The 27,742-nt window shown below is 43.1% G+C and overlaps 2 long non-coding RNA genes across 3 annotated transcripts in view; one reads left to right on the forward strand and one right to left on the reverse strand.

Moving 5' to 3' along the window:
• The window catches only part of LOC126535322 (uncharacterized), a 66,869-nt gene that overhangs the window by 24,884 nt on the left and 14,243 nt on the right, over positions 1-27,742 (reverse strand). The window contains exon 2 of one of the 2 annotated variants that reach the window (XR_011895653.1): positions 18,614-18,764. This is a non-coding gene — a long non-coding RNA (uncharacterized lncRNA). Of the gene's footprint in view, positions 1-18,395; positions 18,417-18,613; positions 18,765-27,742 lie in introns of those variants that run through there. The other variant, XR_011895654.1, reaches the window with a different exon arrangement.
• LOC126535324 (uncharacterized) overlaps positions 17,467-27,742 on the forward strand; it is a 35,052-nt gene continuing 24,776 nt past the window's right edge. The window contains exon 1 of the long non-coding RNA XR_011895656.1: positions 17,467-17,678. This is a non-coding gene — a long non-coding RNA (uncharacterized lncRNA). The remainder of the gene's footprint in view (positions 17,679-27,742) is intronic.

The raw sequence follows: 27,742 nt of genomic DNA on the forward strand, positions 1-27,742 counted from the left end.
ACCGCTAGCTTTCTGTATGTTCTCATGTTTGTATAAAGCTTATATAAGCTAGTTAAAAAATGTATGTCACTAAGCATTGCAATATTCTTTAAAGAAATGCTTGGTTGGTTTTACACTTGTGAATTAGTATTGAGGCGGTGGTATTCCCATGTAGGCCCACTGCTAGCTTTCTGTGTCCTCACGTGTTTGTATTAAGTTTCTACAAGGGAGTTACAGCATGTACGTCACTAAGCGCTGCAATATTTTTAAAGAACTGCTTTGTTGGTTTTACACCTGTGAGTAATAGTACTCGAGTGGCACTAGTCATGCGTAGGTACGCAGGGACCATTTGTATACATTATGCTCATGTAAAGCAGTTACAAAGTGTATGTCACTAATCACTGTGATATTTGTTGAAGAATTGCTGTGATGGTTTTACACATGTGAATAATAGCGGTCAGGACACAGTACTTGCGATGTATAGTTGAATTTATACATTGCCAAGACATGGGCTGTATACGTACCAAAAGAAATGTATGTCGTTATATTGTTGTGATTATTACTGTTCGGATTTTATTACACTGTAATAAAATTGTTTCTTGTATCTATTGAGGTAAGGCAATTTGTCATACAACCAAACTGAGGACCTGAACTTGTGCACACAAATAAAGAGCTTATTTAAGAGTACACTGCTCATATTCTCCTAAACCAGTTTAACAAATCTTGTACTACAATGCTGGAAAAATGACAGCTGACTGGGATGTACAGAAAGAGTTCTGCACTTTCTGAAGGACTGCCCCACACTGGAGTTGGTAATGTTGCGTTTATTGGAGTAGAACAGAAAGTGCACTTCTATTAAAAATGCGACAGTCGGTGCAGAAACATAAGGCAGACAAGCAGATGTGGCACATTTTTTTCAGGGCCCTCCATGTCTACTACTACATATCTAGTCTTCCTGTGCTCTGCGTATAAGCCCCTGTTCAGCCAAGGTTTTTGCTCCATGACAGTTCTACAGGGATCGTAGCAATATTGAAGAAAGAAATTTACTGGTTTTCACGGACTTTCGAGGTCCCGACACAGTAACTTCAAGGACCTCGTGCGATGTGTGTAGTAGTTTGGAAAGGCAATAACTTGTTCAACAACATCGTTAACTTTAATGCAAACAAAAGAACACAAAACAAATCGCATTTCACTGATTTCAAACATATGAAAGGCTGTTAATTTGCCTTTCACCGCCTACCACTAAACGCACACAAGGAAGCATTTCAAGAAAGCGGTCAAAGTTTTTCTGCAATAGCACAATTGACTACTTGGACCTGCAACATTTGCAGTTTTTGAATACCGCTTGGTTTGACAGTGTATCTGATGTCATCTGTTGCCTCAGCTTTTCATCATCAAATAAGCAATAGTCATTTCTAATTTCTTTTTATTGTGTCTGTAGCTCTCGATTCACTCTTCACGGCTTCTCTTCAAATGCCTCAACTGTTGCGCTTCCTGCTTCTGCTCTTCCAAGTACATTTGTCGCCGGTTCCATGTGCATAAAACTGGTATCTGCAGCTCCTTTGTAATTTCAACTTTAAGGATGTCGCTTTTCTTCTATTACCTCCAGAGACAATTTTCTATGACATGCGAGAGAGTGTCACAGAAGGGAAAAAAGCGCTTGGCAATGTCTGCTAAGTCTAGCCAAGTGTACAAGTTTAAGGACTTTCCAGTACTTCTAAAAATTCAAGGGTTTTCAATGCCTTGAAAATGGAATTTTAGAAATAAAGGATTTTCAAGGATCGCTACAAACCCTGGATTCTAGCACGTAAATAATTTTACAAGCTTATTTTGGCATGGAGTTCGGAAATTCATGCTTTTTAGCTAACGCTGCACTATCTCTGTACATTGAAGCCACGAGAGCGCAACCATTTTGGAGTAAATAAATATACTGAAAGCTTTTAATACCGCACTTCTTTTTTTCTATGGAGCTTCGTATTGCCTAGTTAAGTTTACAAATGTGCCTGGTTTTGGTGGGCGTTTCTTCGACATGTTCTGTGAGAAGCAGATGACTAACCCCCGTATTCAGAAATGTATCTTAATACAAAGCTCATGCTTAACTTGATATAAACGACGCCTGGTGCGAACGTCCCCCAAGACGCTCCGCCTTTCTTTTGGTGCGTTCACGACTTGCGTCGTTTAGATCAAGTGAAGCATTTGAAGATCAAGTTATGATGCATTTCTGCATATGGGGGTAAGCGTGCACAATTCCGGGCAACGCACTGTGCCATTGAACACTGGGAGGAAACGGGGAAAACAGAGTTAACGACTTATGCTCCTAAACTTTCGCGTGCCTGTGGTGTGCATGTATCGTGGAACAAGAAACGGCGCAAACACAAGGACGAAAAAAAGCACCAACCACACCAGCGCTTCGTGGTGTGGTCCATGTTTTTGCGTCGTCCTTGTGTTGCGCTGTTTCTTTTTCTAAAATGCTCAGCCAACTAGCTGGCAAGTCCATCCTGTGCATACAAATATTGAACACACGCATGAGTGTAGATGGTCTTCGAAGCTTTTAAAACGAGCACTGCCACAGGATACGAGAAGTGCACGCGTAACAAGTGGACACATTAGTCATTTAAACATGCGTGCCAATGCATTTGACGCGGCTATCGGCATAAGCAGTCTCCAAATGCTGGAATGCATGCGCTTCAAAACGCTAACGATCGGCTGCTAATGCAGGACAACAGCTCACAGCGGACTGAACCAAACTCTAAACTAATGCACTTGAAAAGAACGCCTACACGGCAGCGTGAGGCACGTCGAAGTGCCTAGTACTGGCGTCGCAGTTGACCATATACGAATGGAATTGGCAAAAAAAAAAAACAGAAATGCTTACTACTATACGCGCGGATTAAATTCACACACGTGGATGGTTGGCGCAATACTTTGTGTCCGCGTATTTTCGGATAACATGGACTGGAGAAGCACTCGATCGTGAGCTGAACGGCACATTTGTTATTTTCCTGCGGTGACGACAAGCCGTGAATAGTTCTCACGTTGTCGTTTACGTTGTCTTCCTTCGTTAGTCGTAGCAAGGAATGAAAATGATGCAAACGCAAGCGTATTCCAGTACACAACAGCACACCGCACTGCAGAGAAACCCCACCCACCGCAGCCGCAGATTCCTCAAATACATTTGGTATATATATAACCTATAAAATAACACGACTAGGCGTGGCGGCCATGTGCTGTAATGGTTAGAATGTGTGTTTTGAATTGTATAAATGCGAGTGTACGCGGGTTCGAATCCACATGATGTATAGAGCGTTGCGATTCTTCATAAGTATGTGATTCCCTTGACAATTGTATTCTAATTAGAATATGTGATTCCTGATTGTGAAATTTGCGAAGATAATTGCGGATTAAGTGTTAATTCGCTTTTTTTTTCTCTGCAGTGGCATTCGGGACGCATACGCATAGGCCGCTTCAGAGCAGTCACGCCTCATGGTAGGCAGCAAATAGCCAGTAAAAAATGACTTTAAAATCCTGCATAACTTTACTCACGCCTATTCTGAAGGCCGCTTCGAATTGGGCCAGTGTCTGTGAGGAGCCGCCTAGGGAACAGTATATCAGCGGTCCTAATTTGATCTGATTTCCTGCCTGCATGAGTGGCCAGGACTTGGCTAAGAGGTATTGGGAAGAGTACTAGGACTCTTTTCTTAAGGAGCACAAGCGCTCTGTTTGGGGGAGTAGAAGTACTCGGTCTGGCGGAGTGCTATTACCCCTGCGGGGAGAGGATTAGCACTCTGCGGAAGAGTACTAGCAATCCCTTGCGGTGGAGTAACAAAACTCTGTCAGGAGGAGTTGACCTACTCTCTCTCAAAGAGAGTCGATCTACTCTCGAAAAGAGAGTGAAATATGGGACAAGCAGCTACTCCCTCAAAGAGAGTGCCCGGAACTCTCTTTGTTTTTAGAGTGCGCTCTATCGTTCACGCCGGTCTCCCGTTTTTGTATTCGTGGCATCCGAAGCGGCGCGGCTGGAATTCAAGGACAAGTTAATTTCGGCTGTTCAGATTCGTGCCGCGCGCGCGTTGAGCCACAGAACAGAGCCGCGGAGTTGGAGGAGCCGAAAGTTGTTAACCCGCCCAGGGTTGCCACAACGCATAGCATCGCCGCTTTCTTTAAACTACGTCGGCACATGAATGTCTCAAACACATAAAAAACACTGGAAATCATTTCTAAATGCTATTTTACGCGTTTCAGATTGTTGCGCAATTCAAAAGCGATAATAGTTGTCGTTAAAGCTTTTTTTGTCTTATGTGTTTCACTACAGCGCATTTGCCTCGTCTATAGCCATACTGATAACGCAACGACTCGCCAGCGGCGGCCGCCATGTCTTCGCTCCATGTAGCGCAGCGCGATGAAAATACGACGTCGCGCCGCGGCACATTTTCTGCCGCCCGAACTTCGTCGGGAAAGTTCGCTCCATGTATTCTGGCCTTAAGACGGTCGCACCAAGTGGACGACTTCAGGAGATGAGCGGCACCGCTGGGATAGCGAAATGCCATCTGGCATGACCTCATAGCCCAATATGCCAATACGACCGGTTATCTTGTAGGGTTCGCATTACTGCCGCAAAAGATTCTAAATAAGTGCTCGTCGGCTGTTAGATTCCAAACCCCAACATGGGCTCCAAGCTGCTATTCCACGCAGCTACTCTGAAGACTGTAGTGACGGCTGTCCGTCTTTTGCTGGCTCTTCTTGCGCACGCAGGCAACATTTCATGCATCCTTCAAATCACTACACTTATGCGAAGACATCTAGATTTTCCTCAATGGTGACTTATCGCAGCAGGGCGTCAAGGGTCGCCTTCGAACTCCTTCCGTTAACGCGCCTTAAGAGGAAGCTTTAGCTCGGGCCCAACTCCGACGCGGCCTATTCAAATACATGTAAAAACGCAAAAACGTTTTTCTGAGATAACCCCCGGAGCGATTATAATGAAATTTGTTGCATTTGAGAGAGAAAGTTAAATTCTAGTGACTGTTGGAAGCGGAATTTTGATTTAGGGCTTGAATTTTGTTAAAAAGATTTTCAAAAATTCATAAGTTTGAAAAAAATAGAAGCACGAGGTTTACAAACTAATAGCTCTGTATCAAAAACAGGTATCGCGATTCTGTAGACGGCATCTATTAGACCATTCAAAGCGGACAAATTTCATGCGTCAGTTTACATCTTACGTGAATTTATTACGTTGTTTACTAAGGTTCTGCAAAAGTTGTAATTACACTTTACTCCATTTTTTGAGGTTCATGTGTAACATATCAATTTTGTCCACTTTAGATGTGCTATCAGGTACAATTCACAGAATTGCGATATCATTTTTTCTTGCTGAGTTACGGAGTTGTAAACTTGATAGTTTCGTTTTCTGAAAATTTGCGATTTTTGCCAAATTTTTATAAATATTTGACGGCCTAAATCGACAATTCGAAACCAGCAGTCACTAGATTTTAAGCTTTTCTTTTAAATGCAGCAAACGCCGTCAAATTTGGTGCAGTGGTTGCCGAGAAAAACGAATTCTCCTTTTACATGTATTTAGATAGGAGCACCCGAGCTAAAGCTTCCTCTTAACAGCGCGATCTTCGTTGTTTCTTGCCCTTCCGTGTTGTATGCGATGGTTACGTACGGAAGGACGGCATCCTACGTCTTGTGCTCGACGTCTACGTACAAGGCTAACATGTCGGTGAAAGTCTTCTTGAAGCCTACCTTTACACCTTCGCGTGGTAGGCGGTTGGCCTCCGGTGGCTTGTCTGGCTGTATTGCAGGATCGATAGGGTAAAGTTAGCTGTAAAGGCCGTTCCTCCATCGTTAATGGGGACTGCTGGCGCATAATATTACAGCAGGATGTCTTCGTCACGATTTTATCAGCTTCCGCCACCCTAACTTTGTGCAGGCTTTCGTGTCCGCGTAGCGGGTAAAGATGACGGTCATCACGACGATCTACTTTTTCCCGAATATTGACGTCGGAAAGGGCCCCATCAAGTTTATCCCAATCTACTGAAACGCTCGGCAACTATGCTCGATTTTCTGTAGCTATGCCGCAGGCGAAGTTGTGTCTTGCATGGCTGGCAGTCTCTGCCCATCTCGCCGTTATGGGTGAGGTTAGCGTTCAAGCGCGACCAGTAATACTGCTCCTGAATCTTCATGAGCGTAGGGGAGATGTGTCTGCAATTGATCGGTATCCCGTGATACCGAGCAATTGGATCATTATGAAAGACGTGGACAGCTTGTGCAGCATTGCTGAAGGCGCAACCATAGGTAGTTGGCACGGACTAGCGAAACGTTTTCTTTACGATGGCGTCGTTTTGCAAGGTAAACGAAGACAATGTATGCCTGAATAACCTTGGGAGAAAGTCAATCTTCAAAAAAATATACATGGGTCTGGGTCTTCTCGCTGCTGTCCGGCGCTAGACAAAGGCATATTGGTTTTTCATTGTTGAATACCTCAATTTCGCTTTCGTAAGCGACCAAATAGTGCATTGATATCACCCGTTGAATTGCCTCTTTACTCTGGACTAGGACAGCGCCGATGCCTTTGCTGCTTGCGTAAGTGTGGTTTTCAGTAAAGGTGCCCTTGTGGAAGTAGGCGAGTACTTGTGATGACTCCAGGCGCCGTTTTAATTCCTCAATTACCTGAAGTTGCGGTGTCCTCAATTACCTGAAGGTGCCTTCTTGTCGACGGTCTGCGGAAAGTTTGCAATGGCAGCTGTTTTTTGCAGATCAGGAAGGATGCTTTATTTGCTGTTGACGTGGCCCAGGAACAGAAGTTCCTGGTAAGCGGATCGTCATTTATACGGTTTCGGGTGGAACCTATAAGATTTCATGGCCTGTAGTATTATCGCAAGGCTCTTAATGTGATCGTCTAAGTGTGACACACCGACGGCAACATCAGGGTAGACTAAAAAGGTGTGCCGTACAAACCGAGTTACTGCCGGGTCCATTACACGCTGCAAAGTTGTGCGCGCCGAGTAAAGACCAAATGGAATGATATTAATTTCATAAATGCCACTTGGCGTGATATAGATCGTCTTCTCTCTGTCCCTCACGTCAACTTCGATTTGCCAGTAGGCCGTCTTGAGAATCATCGAGAAAAATTACATTGTAATGGAGCGAAGGAAAAATGTGTCGTGTGGCCGTGAGAGGGAATATACGGCTGTGATATGATGCATGCGACGTCGGACTTGTGTTAAGACGTTGTGCCGACGATTGCTACATTATCCCTGTCAGAAACAAGCAACAGTACGGAAATTGTCTCGGGAAAGTCTTGGCTTCGCTTTCCTCAAGAGATTTTATGCGACCAGGCATCTTGTTTTACGTCGAACTTGATGGGGGAATGGAATGAATTGCTGGTAATGAAGCACTTGATTTCTACGCCGTACCATCGCATGTGCAACAGAATTGTAGAACGCTATAACTGTACCCTGAAGCAGGTGCTGCGCCAGTTATGCCAGGAACAGCTGAAGTCCTGGGATCGTTTCCTGGGATCATTTCCTGGCACCCCTTCTCTCTGCATACAAAGAAGCACCTCAAACAAGCCTGGGCGTTTCACCGTTCGAATTGGCATTTGGAAGGCACGTGAGGGGACCACTGGCTCTTCTAAAAGAGCTTTGGACTAAATAACACCAAAGTGACGAGATCAAGACAACATACTCTTATGTTTTTTATCTTAGGCAGCATCTCGAACCAACCGTGGAACTAAAAGATCAAAACTTGCGGCGAGCTTAAAAGACTCAAAGAAATATTTTGACAGGGGTTCGAAGTGCCGGCAACTGAAGTTCGGAGACCGAGCGTTGATCCTGCTGCTCCGAACAGATAACAACACATTGCTTATGCAATGCAAGGGACGATTCCCGGTGATTGGAAAGAAGATTGATTATGGTTACTCGGTGGACCTAGGTCATTGTAAGAAGGTCTTCCACATAAATATGCTAAAACGCTACGAGGAACGCTTTATCTGACCTTGTCAAGCTTCAGCGTTTGTCATCGTCGAAGAGGCAGAGAGCAAAACACCGCTTCTGAGTTTTGAAATTGAAAAGATCAAGTGAATTGAAGCGAATAATATCTCTGGTGAACTACACAAGAGTTACCGTGCCACGTTGCATGCACTTTTAGAGGCCTTCAAGGAAATTTTTATGAGATTTCTGGGAAAAGAAACCTACTGGAATGTCGCTTCTAACTGACTACCACCGAGCCCATCAATACCGCTGAACACCCGCTGCGGTTTGCCTTGAGAGAAGTAGTGGAGAAGGAAGTCGATTACATGTCGAAGCGCTCTCAGTCCCCTTACAACTCGTCTTTGGTCCTTGTACGAAAGCTTGACAGAAGTTACCGCGCATCCATTGACTTTCGCCGTATGAACAATGTGCTCACCATCAATCCAGTGTTCATACCGAGAACTGATGTAATTTTTGCGGAAGTTGGTAACAAGATATATTTTTCAAAGTTTGACCTAACGAAAGGCTATTGGCAGCCGCACTAGCGGAGTCGTCAAGGGCTGAAAAGCTTTCTTCACTCAGTGCGGTCCCAATCATTTTCTTTTCTTGCCATTTGGGATCAAAACAGCATCCGCAATTTTCACTTGCTTGATGACGACCTGACTTCAGGGCATGTAAAACGTCGTGCATTCTGTTGACGATGTACTGGTGGGAACCTCGACCTTACCAGAACACCTTGAAACTGTACAGTAGCTCTTTTATCGAATACAAATGGCAGGTCTTACGATAGAAGCGCACAAGTGTGAGATCGGAGCGTCATCGATCACATGTTTAGGCCATCCCTTAAGTCGCGTACAAGTCCAACCTATAGAGATTACAATCACTTAGATTCTCAATGCACCGAAGCCGCAGACAAAGAAGCATGTACGGTCGTTTCTAGGCTTGGCGGGATACTATCGTGACCTCATTGGGCGGCCCGCCGAGACAGCACAGCCTCTGGGGGGAATGACGAGGAAAGCGGAGGCAAACAAAGTGGTTTGAGTTTGGACACCTGCACGGGAAGCCGCATTCTCCAGACTTAAAGTCGCTCTTTCGTCAGGACCCATGATAAGGGCACCAGATCACGACAAAGAATTTGTACTCCGCACAGACGCATTTAACACAAATTTGGTCGCACTTTTCCTGCAAAAATGCGCTGGAATGCTTCACCCTGTCTCATATGGTAGCCGGCAACTTCTCCCACGCGAGACACGGTACTGGGCCATTGGACGTGGTTGCTTGGCACTCATATGAGCGCTAAAATAATTCCACATATTTTTGTATGGAACATTTTTCGTTGTGCAGATGAACCATCAGCCGTTGAAATATATTTCCCAGTCTAAACATTTATACAGTATGGTGCTGCATTGCAGTTTGGTCTTGAAGGAATACTCCTTGCACGTGGAACACATCAAAAGGATCGGCAAATGTTGGTGCCGACTACATGAACCTGTGTGACAGTGCAGGGATTTCATTATAAATGCATGTACTCTGATCAAAGCAATTATCCTCTGTGGATAATGGGGATCTGCTTGAACTCTGAACACACATGAGCCTGTGTGACAGTGCAAGGACTTCATTATAAATACATGTACTATGATCAAAGCAATTATCCTCTGTAGACATTGGGGATCTACTTGAACTCTGAAAACACATGAGCCTGTGCGACAGTGCAAAGACTTCATTATAAATACATGTACTATGATCAAAGCAATTATGCTCTGTGGACATTGGGACCTGCTTGAACTCTGAACACTGTTGTATTTTTTGTCCTCTCGCGCATGTGTGTGCCAGCATTTTTTGAATAAAAAAACTTCGTTCAAAGGGGGGGGGGTGCTTTTGTGATATGATTCGTGCGACGTTGGACTTGTGTTCAGACGTTGTGTCGACGACTGCAACGCAGTTCTTGGGAGAAATAAGCAACAGCCCGGAAAAAGGGAATAGCAGACAGGGGGCTGAAAGCTGAAGACGGAGAAGGAAGAGAAAGAAGCGCCAGGCATGAGGCGGGAGAGCGTGCGCTGCGCGGCGGGAAGATTGGCGAGAAGGAGGCTATGCCGATTCATGGAGCGGAAGAAAGAAAAGCCTGCCTAGGCAGAGCCAGGAGGCCGCCCTGCCATTCCAGGGGACCGGACTGCTCCAGGTACGTCCACGAATGATGATCAACGGTCGAGCTGAGCCTGCTGGATGGAGCTGCTGGCCGGTCAGGCGAGAGGACCCATGCCTGCCGTACAACCTGGGGCCCGATGACCGTTGTTCAACGCTGCTGCAGAGGCCCGGCCAGACGACGCTTCCCGGAGAGCGCGGCTACGACCCGTGCGTAAGCCGTCCTTAAGTACCAATCTAACAACCAGCCCTACTGACGTCTCCCGGAGAACGCATCTGGGACCTGTTCATCGACCGTGCTGGTGGCGACTACCAAGCGTCGCATTGGGGCCAGCGTCGACAACAAACCCTGCCGTTTATCCACGGCTGCATCCTCGGGAACGACCCCGACATATGGCCGCCGCAATTTTTCTCGGTGAACCCGCGTCTATACTATCATTGTGATTCTGACTTATCGCCTCATTAATGGGCGTAGTATTGAAACCTACAGAGCAACTCTATAGCTGGCATCACGCCCCACCTGTTGTTTCTTGCCAGCTATAACGACGTTTTATTCTGAATGCTCCTGCATATGTGCTGTTAATATAACTTGTTCAATATTATGAGACTACAGTGAGAAAAGAGCGCATTTCGCCTGCAAACGGCTCTGTCTAGTATTCGCATCGAGGTTGCCCTTGCGTGCAAGAAATCATTCCAAGAACCTGACATAACAACGGTATTTCTCGTGATTTCTTCAGACAACGGTAATCGACGCAAAAACGCAAATATCTTTCACTTTTTTCCACCCAAACTACATGAGACGCACACGCGCTTTTTAAAGGTTGGATCATGTAGTCGCACAGCATTTCGTTGACTTGTTCCCTCAAAGATTAACGTTCTCGCGTGCAAATTCGGTAAGGGCTCTGGCTAAGTGGCTGAGTGCGTTCATCGGTTACGATTTAATACTTCACAACTGGTGTTTCTCAAATGTATCATGAGGATGAGAAACAGTTCTCGTATTGATTGAGGAACCTTATCAGCGCTGCTTGCTTATGAGGGAAAAACACGGATTATTATCGAAGGCGGGTTTACTAACACGAACCGTCTTTGTAGGTTTCATTGAATCCAAGAGGTCGAATTTATCACTGACTGCTATCACTTCTTCAATGCTGGCAATATTGGTGCCCGGGTACATGTGTTTCAATTGTTGACTCTAGCTTGTCAGCATTATTTTCACTTTTCCTCCATGCAGTCGAGTGGTTCCTCTTGCGACGAAAATTTCGCGGTGGAGCAGTAGATGTAGGTCGCCCTCGACGACCCCATCTACGTCTGCGCATGTTTTGGTGCTAATGGAAACAGTAATACTTTAGCGAGGAAGGACTATGACTTGACCTTCTAGCAGACTCAAGACACCCTCACTCAGAGAAATATCTGATGGAATTCCTTTGTCTTCGGATAGCGTTATCGACATTGACCTCACGTTGATGATGGCGCCGTACTGGTTGATACAGCGAGCCGCAGAATTTTGGTGGCTCCCTAGGCTGCTGCAACACCATTGTTGTAGGTGGCACTGGGCTTGTCATCGTAGCTGCTATTGTAGCCGCGCACTTCTCGGTCTTTTCGGGAAGAAGTATTTACTCCGTCAGCAGGATTTGCAGCTGGCAGCTAGCTCGTCGGCACGGGTCGTCGCTGGTGTTTCCTTCGCGGCTGCCACTTGGTTCACAGCTCAATAGGGGCGTCCGCTACATGAATGCAAAAGCGCCTCCACCAGATGTCCCATTGTAGTGACAGCGAAGGATACGGTAGCAAAACTGTGAATCGTGGAACTAACTTTTTCTTGGGCGAAATTGTAACCTCAATAGCAAGTGCCAAACGAAACACATCGATAGCAGGGAGCGCTGTCGGCAAACGTCAAAATCTTATCAGCGGGTCAAGAGCGTCGGCTTTTAAACATAAGACGGGGAAGGTTTGACAGTAGTCGCTAGTGCTCTCGTGCCATCCAGGAAACCCTTAACCATTCGCGTCGCTCATACAATGAGGTTACGCAAGGTTAGGTGAAAACAGACAATGGAACGAACTTTTGATGACCCACGACAAGCTTACCACACATGCTTGCGCAACCTGCGCCGTACGATGCTATCAGTTAGCTGGTCAAAAGGGATCGCCAGAAAATGATAAATAAATATACTTGTAATCATATCCCGTTCGGCTTTTGCGAAGTGCCAGCCACTTTTTAAGGAATTATGGATGCCATTTCACATGGCCGTCCAGGGGAAATTTTGTTATGATGTAGATAATGCCAGTACTTTCGTATCCCGCTTTCTGTGACTCTAGCATAATTTTTACTATTATGTTTGAATGTTTTGAGACTACATTCCACAAATTCCATTTTATGCCATTACAGCGAAAGCGACGCATAGGTTCTTCGCCAACTGGTATACAGGGGCATCATGTAGAAGATCAAGACAGTCAGCTCCATCTTACCACCGACATCTGGACGCGAGCGTAAAGGTTTCCTAGGCCTCTCCTCCAATTTGTACTTCTTTTTGCCAAGATTTCTCGACGTAGTCTACTCAGTGACATCATCATCATGCTCAGCCAATTTCTGTGTCCACAGCAGGACGAAGGCCTCTCCCTGCGATCTCCACTTACCGCTGTCCTGCGGCAAGTGAATACAACTTGTGCTCGCAAATTTCCTAATTTCTTCATCCCACCTTTTTTTCTGCGATTCTAAACTTCGCATCCCTTCTCTTAGCACCTATTTTGTAACTCTAATGCTCCGCTGGTTGTCCATCCTACACGTTACGTGGCCTGCCTAGCTCCGTTTTTTTTTTAATGTGAATTAGCATATCGGCTATCCACGTTTCCTCTCTAATCCACACCGCTTTCTTCTTCTCTCTTAACGTTAAGCCTAACATGCTTACTTTAATCGCTCATTGCGTCGTCCATAACTTGTTTCCAGGCTTCTTTGTCATCCTCTAAGTTTCTGTCCCATATGGTACCACTGGTAGATTGCAGTGATGGTACTTCTTTCTTTTCAATCACAGTTGTAAGCTCCCAATCAGGATCTGGCAGTGCCTGGCGTACACACTTCAGACAATTTTCATTCTTCTGTTATTTTTCATTTCATGATCATAACTCCTTGTGAGTAATTGGCTTAGATAAACGTACTTCTTCACATAGCCTGCAAGCTGAGTTGTGATCCTGAATTCCTGTTTCTACCCCAGGTTATTGAAAATTATTGTTGTGTTCTTCATGATAATCTTCAATTCCCCACTCCTACACCTTTTTTGTTCAGGTCCTCCATCATTTGTTTTCGATAGTCCCATTGTTGTTGAACAGGAAAATGTCACCTGCAAACCGAAATTTGATGAGATATTCACGGTTGAACCTCACTCTTTAGCCTTCCCCTTTTAATAGCTTGAACACTTCTTCCAAGGATACAGGGATTAGCATTGGAGATGTTGTCTCTCCTTGCCGGACACCATTATTTATAGGCATCGTTCTATTTGTCTTGTGGAGAAGCAAGGCTGTTCTGTAATCTTTCGATATTTCCGAAGATATTCACCTGTGCCTTCTGTACCACTTGAATACGTAATGCCTCTATGAGTGCTACTATCTCTATTGAATCAAATGCCTTTTCGTATTGTGATAGCCGTATAGATAGCTTGTGTGTACGCTGCACCTTTCTCGATTAACTGAGTCAGTGACACACGTTTTCTATAAAGGCGTCCCTTCCAAAAGGGCATTGCCTTGCGACGACTCGTCCTGAGAGCTCAATTTTCTAGGAATATAGGAGAACACGTTGCGTTCTTTTTTGTCGATGTAATATTGCGGTACACAGTAATGCTAGCGGCAGCAACACCGGTGCCGTGCTAGTGCCATGACATTACATTTGTGAGCACATAAGCGAGTCGCTTTTTGAATAAGTTCGAACGAAATACAACGTCAGTGAACAAGGCATGTGAGTTGTTTCTACGCTGGTTTGCTATGCTTACTGAACACAATATTTTACTCTGGCTGATAAATATCCGCAATCTTTGCGGAAGCATGGTACGTTAGCCTATACGCAATTAAGTGTACGATATTCGTCATTTCTTTCAAGTTTTGTCGTCACCATGAAAACGTCCACTGTCATTTCCGTCTTACCCTTATAACGGCGGAAGATGAAAGAGAAAATTTCATGCTTGTTGTGCTTTTATTATTTTCTCATTTTGAGAAGCTGCGCACGAACGATGAGCAAAGGACATTGCACCCACTAGAAACCACTTGCAGCTTTATTTCGTCCTGAAGTGACCGGTCAATTTCGGGCTCCAGACAGCAGGATTTGCAAAAGCAAATAATCGGTAATTGTTGCTCACGTTTTTAAAGGGTGCCGATAAATCTATTGGATGCCGCATACACTACGATCTAAGTACCAATTTCCGATATCCTGCAATCACGGTTCCATCGGAAACTTTGCCCGGACGCAACTATTGTCACCGTCTAGTTTGTCTTTTCAACAAGTGAGTAAAGGTGTCTTGGAGCCGTTCTGAAAATCGTCCGGCAAATTGCTACTGGTAATAATACGCGCTTATCGCTTCACCCGCTATGAAGAATATTTAGCCTTGCCATGTTATACAGCTGCCCTTTTTTACATGTTCTCGTTGTACTTTTTTATCCTTCATGCTAACCCTCCATGTGTCATCAATAGTTATCGTTGTTGTCTGTTGTGGAGGTGGTGCTAGAATTGCTTCGTCTCTGCGGCTCGTAACTAAATTATTCGACATTCAGCCATACCTAGACCAAAGGTCCTGTAGATCATAAGAATAGACATTTAACTAACACGCTGGTGATGTGTGCGGTTCCTCTCATCACAAGGGCTGAAATTCGTGCTTCCAGTCGCCACATATTGTCGTCGTTGTATTCCAGTCATGTGTATGGACACAATAGTATCCTTTAACTTTGACGGTGAGTACTCGATTCCCAAAATGGTGTGAATTGCCGAAAAAGCAAACCTTATCGTTCGCATATCCTTCGTATTTGTAGTGGGGTGTCCCAACGTCAATTGAAGGAGAGCTATCATAGCCGAAAGCACTCTGTCGGAAGCTGATTCTGTCTGGCTCTATAGCGCTTAACGCAAACGTATCTAATGCCAAAGGTGCTGCCCCGATATACTGGTCCACTTGTCGCCGTCGTAGCTGACTTCGGTGATTTGACCTACTTGGCGCCTGACGTGGGCTGGCCGCCGGCCTAACCACTTGACTCCTCGCATGCAGCTCTTTTACCCAGCCATTCTCCAGCAATTGGATTCATCCAGCGGGTTTCCCCTGCGAATCGGGGATTGCTATTAGATGCTATGAAACTACATAACAAATAAATGAACACAAAATACAGCTACACACTCTCTACAAATTCATCACCTAGACTGCAAGTAAGTGGTATCCACACGTAACAATATGTGTTGCACGTGCACGTGCAGGCAAATAATTTTCGGGCGTATCAAAAAACAAATGCTTTTATGAAATGTTCTTCGGTTCTTTGGAATTATTGAATTATGAAAACGTCCAGAAATGAGCAGTGAGAAATTCCGAATCGTGTAGGGAAAACGTAGGATGCGGAGTCATTCGAATTCCTAACTTGCACTGGTAAAAACCGCAAGAGTACACTTGTCCACTTTTATTCCAAAATTATTGCGCTTACATTATTTGACTAAAATAAAGATTTACCTCCGAAACTCGCAAAAGATGTATATATGGGCTCAAAATGCAGAATATTTGTCAAGTTCGGTACTAGCGGCATCTGTGTTAAAATATGTTGAAGCAGGGACCAGTTAAACATTCAGCAACATTTAAAAAGAACACAATTTCGTGAGTGCAGTAAAGCCATGCCCTACTTGTTTGTGTTGTGTTAAAACTACACCAGGTACATTTATTAAGCGCTTGCTCACACATAAAGACAGCCTGAGTGAGTTCTTGGAAAGCGTAAAGTATCTGTAAAGTCGATAGCCCTAGGCCTTCGCACCCCTCGTCTTTCCCCTTCCTAAGTACAATTCTTGCGTCAGTTTAGATTTATTTATTTATTTCCTCAACGGTCTCTTGTTGAAAACTTACATGAGGGAGTGGGTGGTTAATGGCAAACAAAGATACTACAAGTTACGACTGGATATTTTCGATCAGCCGCTTGAATGCAAGTTAGTCGATGATAGTGGCAAGTTTGGTTTGCAGGCCATTCCAGTCTCATATTATGCGGAGAAAAAATTATTCCTGAAAGGTCACAGTATCGGCTTGTGGGGGATATATTTTGTTAGAGTGACTGTTTGGGGCAATGTGACGAGGGTTCTCAAAAGACAAAGGATGGAAAACCTTATGAAAAAGGTTAAGACGTGACGCTAGAGAGGGTGACCTTATTTTGGCTTTTAGGGCTGAGTTGTTTGAATTTTACGAATGATTAGACAGGATAAATCATGTCGCGCAGTTCTGAGGAAACTTGAGGGTGGTAATAAGGTTATTGTAGTGGGGGTCAAAATTAGCATGGGCACATCCAGCTTTGGCAGCATAAAAGCTTGAAAAACAAGTTCTTTAATAAAGGGTCGTGGGAAGAAAAGGTTACGGGGTTCATAACCTAGACTAAGATTAACAGAATTTATTATGGGATTAACATGACAGGTCCAAGTTAAGCCGCGTGAGATATACACACCAAGATATTTGAATTAATCAGTTGTGGCAATCTCCATATTATTGATGCTATAATTAGGCATAGCGTAATTACGACGACGATGAATAGACATCAACCTGTTTTTAGATACAATTATTGATATGAACCAAGTAATATAGCAGTTTTTTATGAGCGATAGGTCATTTTCTAACGCAAAATGGTCGGTGCGGTTTGTAATTGCTCGATGGGCTTTCTAAGCTTTCACTAGCGTTCTAAGGGGCACGCTGCTATATTTTTTCCCGTCACTTTCAAGATCTGATCCAAAAAGGTTTCACGGAATGCGTAAAAGTACAATATAGCGAATACGCTCACTTTACATGCTGGTCAAGAATCAGCGTGTTCAGTTGTGTAGATACAACGTATGCGTAGTAGCTTCCGACACTGAAGGCTATATATTTGCGCTCATTCAACACCACGTGGCTTCCACGAAGACACGGGCGCGTTCGGTGAATTCCTCTGATCAATATGTGGAGCGGGTCACGACGCAGAATAAGGCTTTTGCGAATACTGAATATTCCGAAGTAGAATACTTCCTATTCCTTTTTTATTCGTGTCCGGCTCTCTCTGGTAGGGACGGCTTCGCTTCTGGGTATGCCGGTGCCCCCACCTAACCGATTTTTTGGATCTGTGAGAGCTTCTACATGCTCGTATTTTTGTCCCTGAATCTCCATACTCGGAGCGGGCTTCGGATTATTCACATGCAACTTTTAAGACCGCTCGCTGGTGAGGGTAAATCAGTAGCGACGTGTTAAAAGGCCCGAGCACCGGCACTTGAAAGAACTGCCAGCATTTGCCGCGGAAAGTTTTCGTCCTTCCCCAGGCAGCATTTCCCTCGACTACGGCACGAAGCATATTTTGTACCCCTACCGAACATCTGACTGTTTAATACATCAGCAGCAAGGTTCACTGCAGGTAAGGCTACTTCATAACCGTGTCCGTCAGCCTAACTTATGCCAACGTTGTGCGTTCCTAATTCTTGCTTGATATTCGCCATTAAATAAATGTGGCCACTATTAGTGGTGCATATTATAAAACATACTCCAGACAGTCGCTACCCACTGTAACATTATTACGACCAAATAGATCACTAGCAATTAACTGATGAATTTGCGATGAATATGTGGTAGGCCGCCATTCGAATCTGAACCTGGCAAAACGGGTGGCACTAATTTGTTGCAACCTGGTAACACATCAGTTAATAAATTTGTTCTCCTGTTATCAATGTGTGGCTTTTCAAACAACATTGCTCTGCCTACTCGCGTCTCTAAATCCAGTGAATCCTTGATTGATTTGTGTCTGACTAATTATGATGAAAGTGACGTGAAAGCGGGAATGCTTGTAAGTGCAATCAGTGATCATTTACCTTTGTTCTGCTTCATTCCTAAGCGCACCTTTCCACAGGTTACCACAGAACACTCGACAAAAACTGCGCACGTGATAACTAAGCGCGCAATAAATAATTTCCGTCAAAAATATCGCATCTGTGAACTGAATTGAAATTTTAGATAAAAATAAATCTGATTCAAACCTTTTATACATTTTTCTCTAGAAAATTATTAAAATTTACGAAATTTTTTTTCGTTTGGTTACTGTTAGAAAGTTTAAGAAAGCGAGAAAACCCTGGACTACCTACGACTTAGTCAATAGAATAGAAATATAAGGACATAGAAATTTTTAAGCAATATAAAAAAGTCAGGAAGAGGTTAAATGGCGACATAAAAAAGTCACGAGTTAATTACTACGCTAACAAATTCACGGACATTCTTTATGACCCTAAATAAACTTGGCAAACTCTAAAGGACCTATTGCGGTACACAAAAAACAGCGTTCCCCAGGAACTTACGTACAGCGATAAAGTGCTAAGCAGTAAATCCCTCGCTGAAGTATTCAATCAGCAGTTCTTGTGTTCTGGCTCCTTTGACTCGGAAGTTAGCCACAATTTTAAGGACTATATTAACACCAGTTTGCAGAATACTATGTATCTTCATCATGTTACACCTACAGAAATAGCAAACATTATTAGCAAATTAAAGAACAGCTCTTCTTGTGGTAATGACGGTATTAAAGTAGCACCAATTGAAGCAGTCGCGGATTTATTATGCAATGTTCTTTGTGACATAACAAACATTGTGTTTTCTACAGGCACATTTCCGGATAACATGAAAATTGCTAGGATCGTCATCTTGCATAAAGCTGGCGCAACTGTTTGCATCACTAATTACGGACCGATATCCATACTTCCATTTTTTTCTAAAATTATTGAAAAAGCCTTAAATTCTAGAATAACTGGACACATGCAAAAGTATAACCTTAAGTCCCCGTATCTGTATGGGTTTCAGAGGGGTAAATCCACTGAATCTGCGTTACTTGAAATACGTGATAAAATTGTTGCCAATATAGAAAACCAACAATACACAATAGGCTTATTTTCAGACTTTAATAAAGCATTTGATTCAATTAAACATGACATACTTTTTTCTAAATTACCCTTTTATGGAATTAGAGGCATTGCTTTAGACTTACTGCGTAGCTATCTATCACACCGCTCCCAATTTGTGGAAATCAACAGCACAAAATCAGATTTAGCAAACCGCAGGGTTCTATTTTAGGTCCTACGATTTTCCTGCTTTATAATAATGCTATCGTGTCAATGCCAGAAACACCCGATACTGTATTATATGGCGACGATAAAAACGTTTTTTTCTCCTCTGATAACATCTCTACTGTAATTCCTCTTATTAACAACTGGTTAAATTACCTTTCAGTGTGGTTATCGGTTAATGAGTTGAGCCTAAATGTTAAAAAGGACAAAGTATATTGTTTTTACTCCTATTAACAATCCAGTTAAGTTCGCATCTTCTTTAGTATTTCAATCGCAACCACTTGAAAGGGTTACCCAGTACAAGTACTTGGGTGTACTCTTCCATGAAAATCTACGGTGGACGCATCACGTAACTTATATTAAAGAAAGCATAACACAATTAATCGGCATGCTGAATAAGCATAGCACGCTGTTACCTTTAAAACTTAAACGCCAGTTATACTTCTCTACTATTAATTCTAGATTCTACTACTGTCTACTTATCTGGGGCGCCACTTCTAAGGCTAACTTGGAAACTCTATTCCGAATGCAGAAAAAGTGTGTTCGTGTTATTCATAACCTATCGATGTACGAACATACCTCTGAGTACTTTCACCAGGACAGTATTTTGAGTGGCGCTAATCTATATAAACAAAAGTTATCCAAAAAGGCATATTTAGAATTCATAAGTAATCGTGAGAACTTTTTTCTATATATACTAATACCTGAACTAAATACACCTTAAGAGCTAGGAACATTATTAAGGTAAAAACCAGAACAAACCATGGCGATCAGCTTTTACAGTCGCAGATTTCTAATTCACTTAATGATGAGCGTGCCTTATTTGATATCATGCAAGATTGCTCAACGATTTCAATATTCAGAAAGAAATCGGAACTGTATTTTTCTGACAATCGACGCCTGTTTTTTCTAATTGATTTTCTTATTTTCGACTAATATGCAATTTCATGCGTTGCAACACTTTTTGTCCCAATTTCGTTTTTGGCCATTAGGTATCTTTCTGTACCTACTTTATTTCTTCATTTGCATCATTTATACCTATTGAGCTGCATTGATTTATTGTATGTATAATTGTGCCATTCGTATATATACATGTATATATAAGTATGCACATATGTGGGTATTATGTGTATATATGTATACATATTTTTTGCACTGTTGTCTGTTGTGCTCGTAGCGCCAGGGGCTTACACAGGCATGTATAGTCTCGCCTTTTGCTCCGGCGCCATGACAATCTTGTATTGTCAAAATCGTAATAAACTTCAAACTTCAAATGTTTAACGCTAGAACGTTATCTAGTGAGGCGAGACTAGCAGTGCTATTGGAGGAATTAGAGGCCAGTAAATGGGATATAATAGGGCTCAGTGAAGTTAGGAGGACGAAAGAAGCGTATACAGTACTGAAAACCGGGCACGTCCTGTGCTGCCAGGCCTTAGCGGAGAGATGAGAACTAGGAGTCGGCTTCCTGATTAATAAGGATATAGCTGGTAACATGCAGGAATTCTATAGCATTAACGAGAGTGTGGCAGGTCTTGTGAGACATAATAACAGGTACAAACTGAAGGTCGTACAGGTCTACGCCCCTACATCCTGTTATGATGACCAGGAAGTCGAAAGCTTCTATGAAGACGTGGAGTCGGTGATGGGTAAAGTCAAAACAAAATTCACTATACGGACGGGCGACTTCAATGCGAAGGTAGGCAAGAAGCAGGCTGGAGACAAGGCAGTGGAGGAATATGGCATAGGCTCTAGGAATAGCAGGGGAGAGATATTAGTAGAGTTTGCAGAACAGAATCATATGCGCATAATGAATACCTTCTTCCGCAAACGGGATAGCCGAAAGTGGACGTGGAGGAGCCCGAATGGCGAAACTAGAAATGAAATAGACTTTATATTCTGCGCTGACCCTGGCACCATGCAAGATGTGGACGTGCTCGGCAAGGTGCGCTGCAGTGACCATAGGATGGTAAGAACTCCTATTAGCTGAGACTTCAGGAGCGAACAGAAGAAACTGGTACATAAGAAGCCGATCAATGAGTTAGCCGTAAGAGAAAAAATAGAGGAATTGCGGATTAAGCTACAGAACAGGTATTGGGCCTTAACTCAGGAAGAGGACCTTAGTGTTGAAGATATGAACGACAATCTTATGGGCATCATTAAGGAGCGTGCAATAGAAGTCGGTGGTAACTCCGTTAGACAGGAGGCCAGTAAGCTAGCGCAGGAGACGAAAGATCTCATCAAGAAACGCCAATGTATGAAAGCCTCTAACCCTACAGCTAGAATAGAACTGGCTGAAATTTCTAAGTTTATCAAAAAGCGTAAGACAGCTGACACAAGGAAGTATATTGTGGGTAGAATTGAACATGCTCTCAGGAACGGAGGAAGCCTGAAAGCAGTGAAAGAAGAAACTAGGAATAGGCAAGAATTGGATGTATGCGTTAAGAGACAAAGCCGCCAATATCATTACTAATATGGATGCGATAATTCAAGTGGCAGAGGAGTTCTATAGAGATGTATACAGTATCAGTGGCCGGCACGACGATAATCGAAGAGAAAATAATCTAGAGGAATTTGAAATCTCACAAGTAATGGCGTAACAGGTAAAGAAAGCCTTCGGAGCTACACAAAGGGAGAAGGCAGCTGCGGAAGATCAGATAACAGCAGATTTGTTGAAGGGCGGTGCAGAACGTTCTAGAAAAACTGGCCACCCTGTATACGCAATGACTCACGACGTCCAGCGTACCGGAATCTTGGAAGAACGCTAACATAATCCTAATCCATAAGAAAGGGGGCGCCAAAGACTTGAAAAATGATAGACCGATCAGTTTACTGTCCGTTACCTACAAAGTATTCACTAAGGTTCTCGAAAATAGAATCGGGAACACCTTAGACTTCTGTCACCGAAAGGGCCAGGCAAGATTCCGTAAAGGCTACTCAACAATAGACTATATTCATACTATCAATTAGGTGATAGAGAAATGTGCGGGATATAACCAACCCTTATATATAGCTGTCATAGCTTACGAGAAAGTGTTTGATTCAGTCGAAACCTCAGCAGTCATGGAGGCATTACAGAATCAGGGTGTTGACGAGCCATATCTAAATATACTGAAAGATGTCTATAGCGGCTCCACAGCCACCCTAGTCCTCCATAAAGAGAGGAACAAAATCCCAATACAGAAAGGCGTCAGGCAGGGAGATACGATCTGTCCAATGCTATTCGCAGCATGTTTACAGGAGGTATTCAGAGACCTGGATTGGGAAAAATTGGGGATAAGAGGTAATGGAGAATACCTTAGTAACTTGCGATTCGCTGATGATATTGCCTTGCTTAATAACTCAGGGGACCTACTGCAATACATGCTCACTGACCTGGAGAGGCAAATCAGAAGGGTGGGTCTCAAAATTAACATGCAGTAAACTAAGGTAATGTTTACCAGTCTCGGAAGAGAACAGCAGTTTACGATAGGTAGCGAGGCACTGGAATTGGTAAGGGAATACATCTACTTTGGACAGGTAGTGACCGCGGATCCGGATCATGAGAATGTAGTAATCAGAAGAATAAGAATGGTCTGGGGTGCGTTTGGCAGGTATTCTCAGAACATGAACAGCAGGTTGCCATTATCCCTCAAGAGAAAAGTGTATAACAGCTGTTGCTTACCAGTACTCACGTACGGGGCAGAAACCTGGAGGCTTACGAAAAGGGTTCTACTTAAATTGAGGACAACGCAACGAGCTATGGAAAGAAGATTGATAGGTGTAACGTTAAGGGATAAGAAAAGAGTAGATTGGGTGAGGGAGCAAACGCGAGTTAATGACATCTTAGTTGAGATCATGAAAAAGAAATGGGCATGAGCAGGACATGTAATGAGGAGGGAAGATAACCGATGGTCATTAAGAGTTACACCCTGGATTCCAAGGGAATGGAAGCGTAGCAGGGGGCGGCAGAAAGTTAGGTGGGCGGATGAGATTAAGAAGTTTGCAGGGGCAACACGGCCACAATTAGTACATTACTGGGTAGTTGAAGAAGTATGGTAGAGGCCTTTGCCCTGCAGTGGGCGTAACCAGGCTGATGATGATGCGGTAAAAGAGACCATTCTGAAAAAAATATATAGGGTCGTTTAAAAAGAAGAGTAAATGAATGATTGCAGCGGTTTCCTAGTAGAAATTAAATTTTCGGTGTAGTCTCACTTGCGATCACTTCTCTCTCCCACATTTGCAAGAAGACGCTCTAATAGGCATATAGACAGACCAAACTGAAATTGCACGCTTCGTCATTAAATACAAAAGCTGATTACATAATGGTGAAAAATTACAGGCATATTTTCGTGCGTCCCCTTTTGTAAAAAATAGCTGAGCGTATACCATGCAGTAGAATCACCATTTCGCTTACAACTCATAAACCTTTAGCATTCGCGCTGTTCGGTTTTGAACGACGTTCGAAGAATCTGTTCCTAATACCAACAGAAGAGTAGACCTTTCAGAAAACAGAGAAGAAATGTTCACACTAGGAGCGCGAGCGTATAATAAATGTTGGAGTGTCTCACTAGCAACAATTAAGTGTGTACGTAGCTGTATATTGCGAGAAGAACGCAATATAAAGTTAAACAATAATATGGAGTGCCCCAATAATTTATTTTTCGACGAATGTTATTTTTACTCCATTTTATTGACATTGCGAATATGGACTGCTCCAATACTATATTTTACATGGGCGACACAAGTGTATTCTTTGCAAACCCTGATATATGCATAGATGTGAACATTTAAAAGAAGGTAACAAGTGGATGCAAGATTAACCTTCGAGTTATAATCAAATAATTTTTTTTCATAATAAGCAAGCGATGTACTTGTATTTAAAGGCTCAACTCTTACACTGAGCGGAGATTCCCTATGAAATTGGAAGAGTTTCTTTCCAACGCTCAATAAATATTGGCTTTTTTGGTGCCCTATTTCAAGAAAATTGCATGTCATCTACTCATATTCTGTCATTCAGTTGCCATTTAGGAGAATCGATTGGAGGAATAAATTATTTATTTGCCGATACGTAATTCGAAAAGAACACAATTCTGTAATGCACTCACGTTTCATCTGATTCTGTGTCCTATGTTGTTCAACAACACAGACTAACCTGAACTGCTGTTATTCTTTGCTAAAACGAGCAATTAGAGCCATAAGAAATTTTTCCCTCACGGAAGGCACTAAGCCCTACTCTGGAGTACATAAAATACTGGAGCTCGACACCTCAGATACAAACTAAGTCGACAATTCTCATGAATATAAAAAAGGTATTGTTTGACAGTAAGTATCCTATTGAGACATGAGCCTGGACGCGTATAAAACAATCACTCTATAACGTTGTTCAGACATTAACTATGTTGATGAAGAATTGATTAGTGTATGTAATGTCACAAACATAACATCAACGCTATATAAGGCGATCTGACTTACAAGACCCTATATATTCCGCAGAACTCCTCTTAAGATAATGTGCATGACAATGGAACAGTGCATTGACATTTGATATTGCTGAAACGCCATATATTTAACACCTGTAGTGGTTATTTTGATAGTTGTTGATTCGCCTGTATGTGCTAGATACAACAATATCGTCCCACTTTGGAATGAAACTCTCTTGCCGAGGTCGCTTATTACCGTTCAGGCATGACAACGTCTGTATGACGCTGACGCTGGGACGGTAGAAAGATGAAGAAGGAATAACATCGATGGAACAACAAGACTGCGTAGTGACGACTGCTTTATCGCAATGACACGAAGATTAATAAATAATGATGATGGAATAGTGACGACAAGGCGACGACGACGGCATGGCGACAAGGAGATGATGATGCTGTGAGTACAACGGTATGATGAAGACCGGGTGAAAAAGCGAGAATGGCCACGACAGCATGACCAGGATGGCATTACGACGACGGTATGATAACGGATGCATGGCGACTGTGAGACGGCGATGGCCTGACGACGACGGCATCGGCGACGGCATGATCCCGACGGCATCGCATCCACGACGACCTCCCCCACCCCATACCTATTAAACTTTGCTATTACATAACTTGGGCATCTCGGCCGTGGTAGATGGCGTGACAATGAAAGTATGCCGAGAATAAAATCATGAGGTTGGAATGACAAAAATGCATGACCATGACGGTATCTCGACCAGGAGCACATACCTCTACAGCAGCCCAGATGGTAGACAACTTAAGGCATTGGGTTGGCGTAAGAGGGTATAGAGATAGACAGACAGACAGACAGACAGACAGACAGACAGACAGACAGACAGACAGACAGACAGACAGACAGATAGATAGATAGATAGATAGATAGATAGATAGATAGATAGATAGATAGATAGATAGATAGATAGATAGATAGATAGATAGATAGATAGATAGATAGATAGATAGATAGATAGATAGATAGATAGATAGATAGATACAGATATATAGATAGACACAGACAGACAGACAGACAGACAGACAGACAGGCAGACAGACAGACAGACAGACAGACAGACAGACAGACAGACAGACAGACAGACAGACGATAGACAGACAGACAGACGGACAGACGGTAGACAGACAGACAGACGATAGACAGACAGACAGACAGACGACAGACAGACGACAGACAGACAGACGACAGACAGACGACAGACAGACAGACGACAGACAGACGACAGACAGACGACAGACAGACAGACGACAGACAGACAGACGACAGACAGACGACAGACAGACAGACGACAGACAGACGACAGACAGATGATAGATAGATAGATAGATAGATAGATAGATAGATAGATAGATAGATAGATAGATAGATAGATAGATAGATAGATAGATAGATAGATAGATAGATAGATAGATAGATAGATAGATAGATAGATAGATAGATAGATAGATAGATAGATAGATAGATAGGCGGGCAGGCAGGCAGGCAGCAACGCCATTGAAAAGCTTAAGCAGGCTACGAAAGAAGCAAACGACCACCATTTTATTGCAACATTCCCAAGCTTCTTGAAAAGTAATTCAAAAAGATTTTGGAATCACTTTCGTAACCATAAAACGGCTCCGTCTGGAATGTCCCTAGAATATGAGATTAATACTGGTGATACACATAACAATTTCTTTCTTTTGAATTTTTAATAAAGGCAAGGGCATCTGCCCTGACTCGTGCGTGTCGTCCCATGTAAATATTGAACCGCTCAGAATGACTGATGGTGTGATTCTTAATGTTCTCCTGGTCCTAGATCCTAGAATGTCGTGTGGACCAGACAATATTCCGAACGAGTTCTCAAAAAGATATGCTGAATAGTGTATCAAATACCTTGGAGTCACTTTTCGCAAATCTATTTCCTCGTCAAAATTAACCAATGACTGGGAACTGGCAAAAGTTATAGGCATTCATAAATCAGGCGGCATTGCTTCAGCCTCCAACTGTAGACCGATTTCTCTCACAAGCACATCATGCAAAATTGCCGAACATATGATTTCGAAGCACATAACCACTTTCATCGAGCACGACGGTATGCTATCACCTAATCAGCATGGATTTCGACGTGGACTCGCAACAGTTACTCAACTAACTGAGGTTGTACACGATATACCACTTAGTATTAGCAACTGTAGCCAGACAGATACCGTAATGCTAGATTTCGCAAAGTCATTCAACTGTGTATCACTCAATAAGTTACTAGCTAAACTAAAAACTGTTATCGTGGACAGGGAATTACTCTCTTGGTTTACATATTTCTTGTCAGATCATTCGCAGTTTGCAGTTTTCGACCAGGTGCCATGTAAACAGTTCGCGTTACGTCACATGTTCCTGAGGTATCCGTCCTAGGTCGGCTGTTATTTCTACTATTCATCAATGAGATAAAAAATGGCAATAATTGTTGCATTAAACTGTTGGCAGACCACTGCATTCATTACAAAAGAATTAACAGCACCGAAGATCATTTTCGTTAAGTTGCTCACTCAAACAAATAACCGAATTTTGCAACAGCTGGCAAATGACAATAAACACGTAAAAATTCGTTTGTGTGAGCGTAACAAGAAAAAAACAGCCATCATGCTTTTCCCATTCTGTAAACGGCATACCGTTAACGATAGTGAGACAACATATCCAGGTATCACCCTGTCTTCTGACCTGAGGTGGAACTATCATATTGATGATATCAGATCTTCTGCTTTGCGAAAACTGTGCTTCATCAGGAGACGCTTACGACCCACACCAGTATCTACTAAACTCCTCGTCTACAAAACATTCGCAAGGCCAATCTTAGAATACGCCAACGCAGTTTGGTTCCCCAATCAGTCGCTGAAATCACAAAACTTGAGGCTATTCAACGGAA

The sequence above is a fragment of the Dermacentor andersoni genome, chromosome 7, assembly GCF_023375885.2.
Source record: "Dermacentor andersoni chromosome 7, qqDerAnde1_hic_scaffold, whole genome shotgun sequence".
NCBI classification, from domain to species: Eukaryota; Metazoa; Arthropoda; class Arachnida; order Ixodida; family Ixodidae; genus Dermacentor; species Dermacentor andersoni.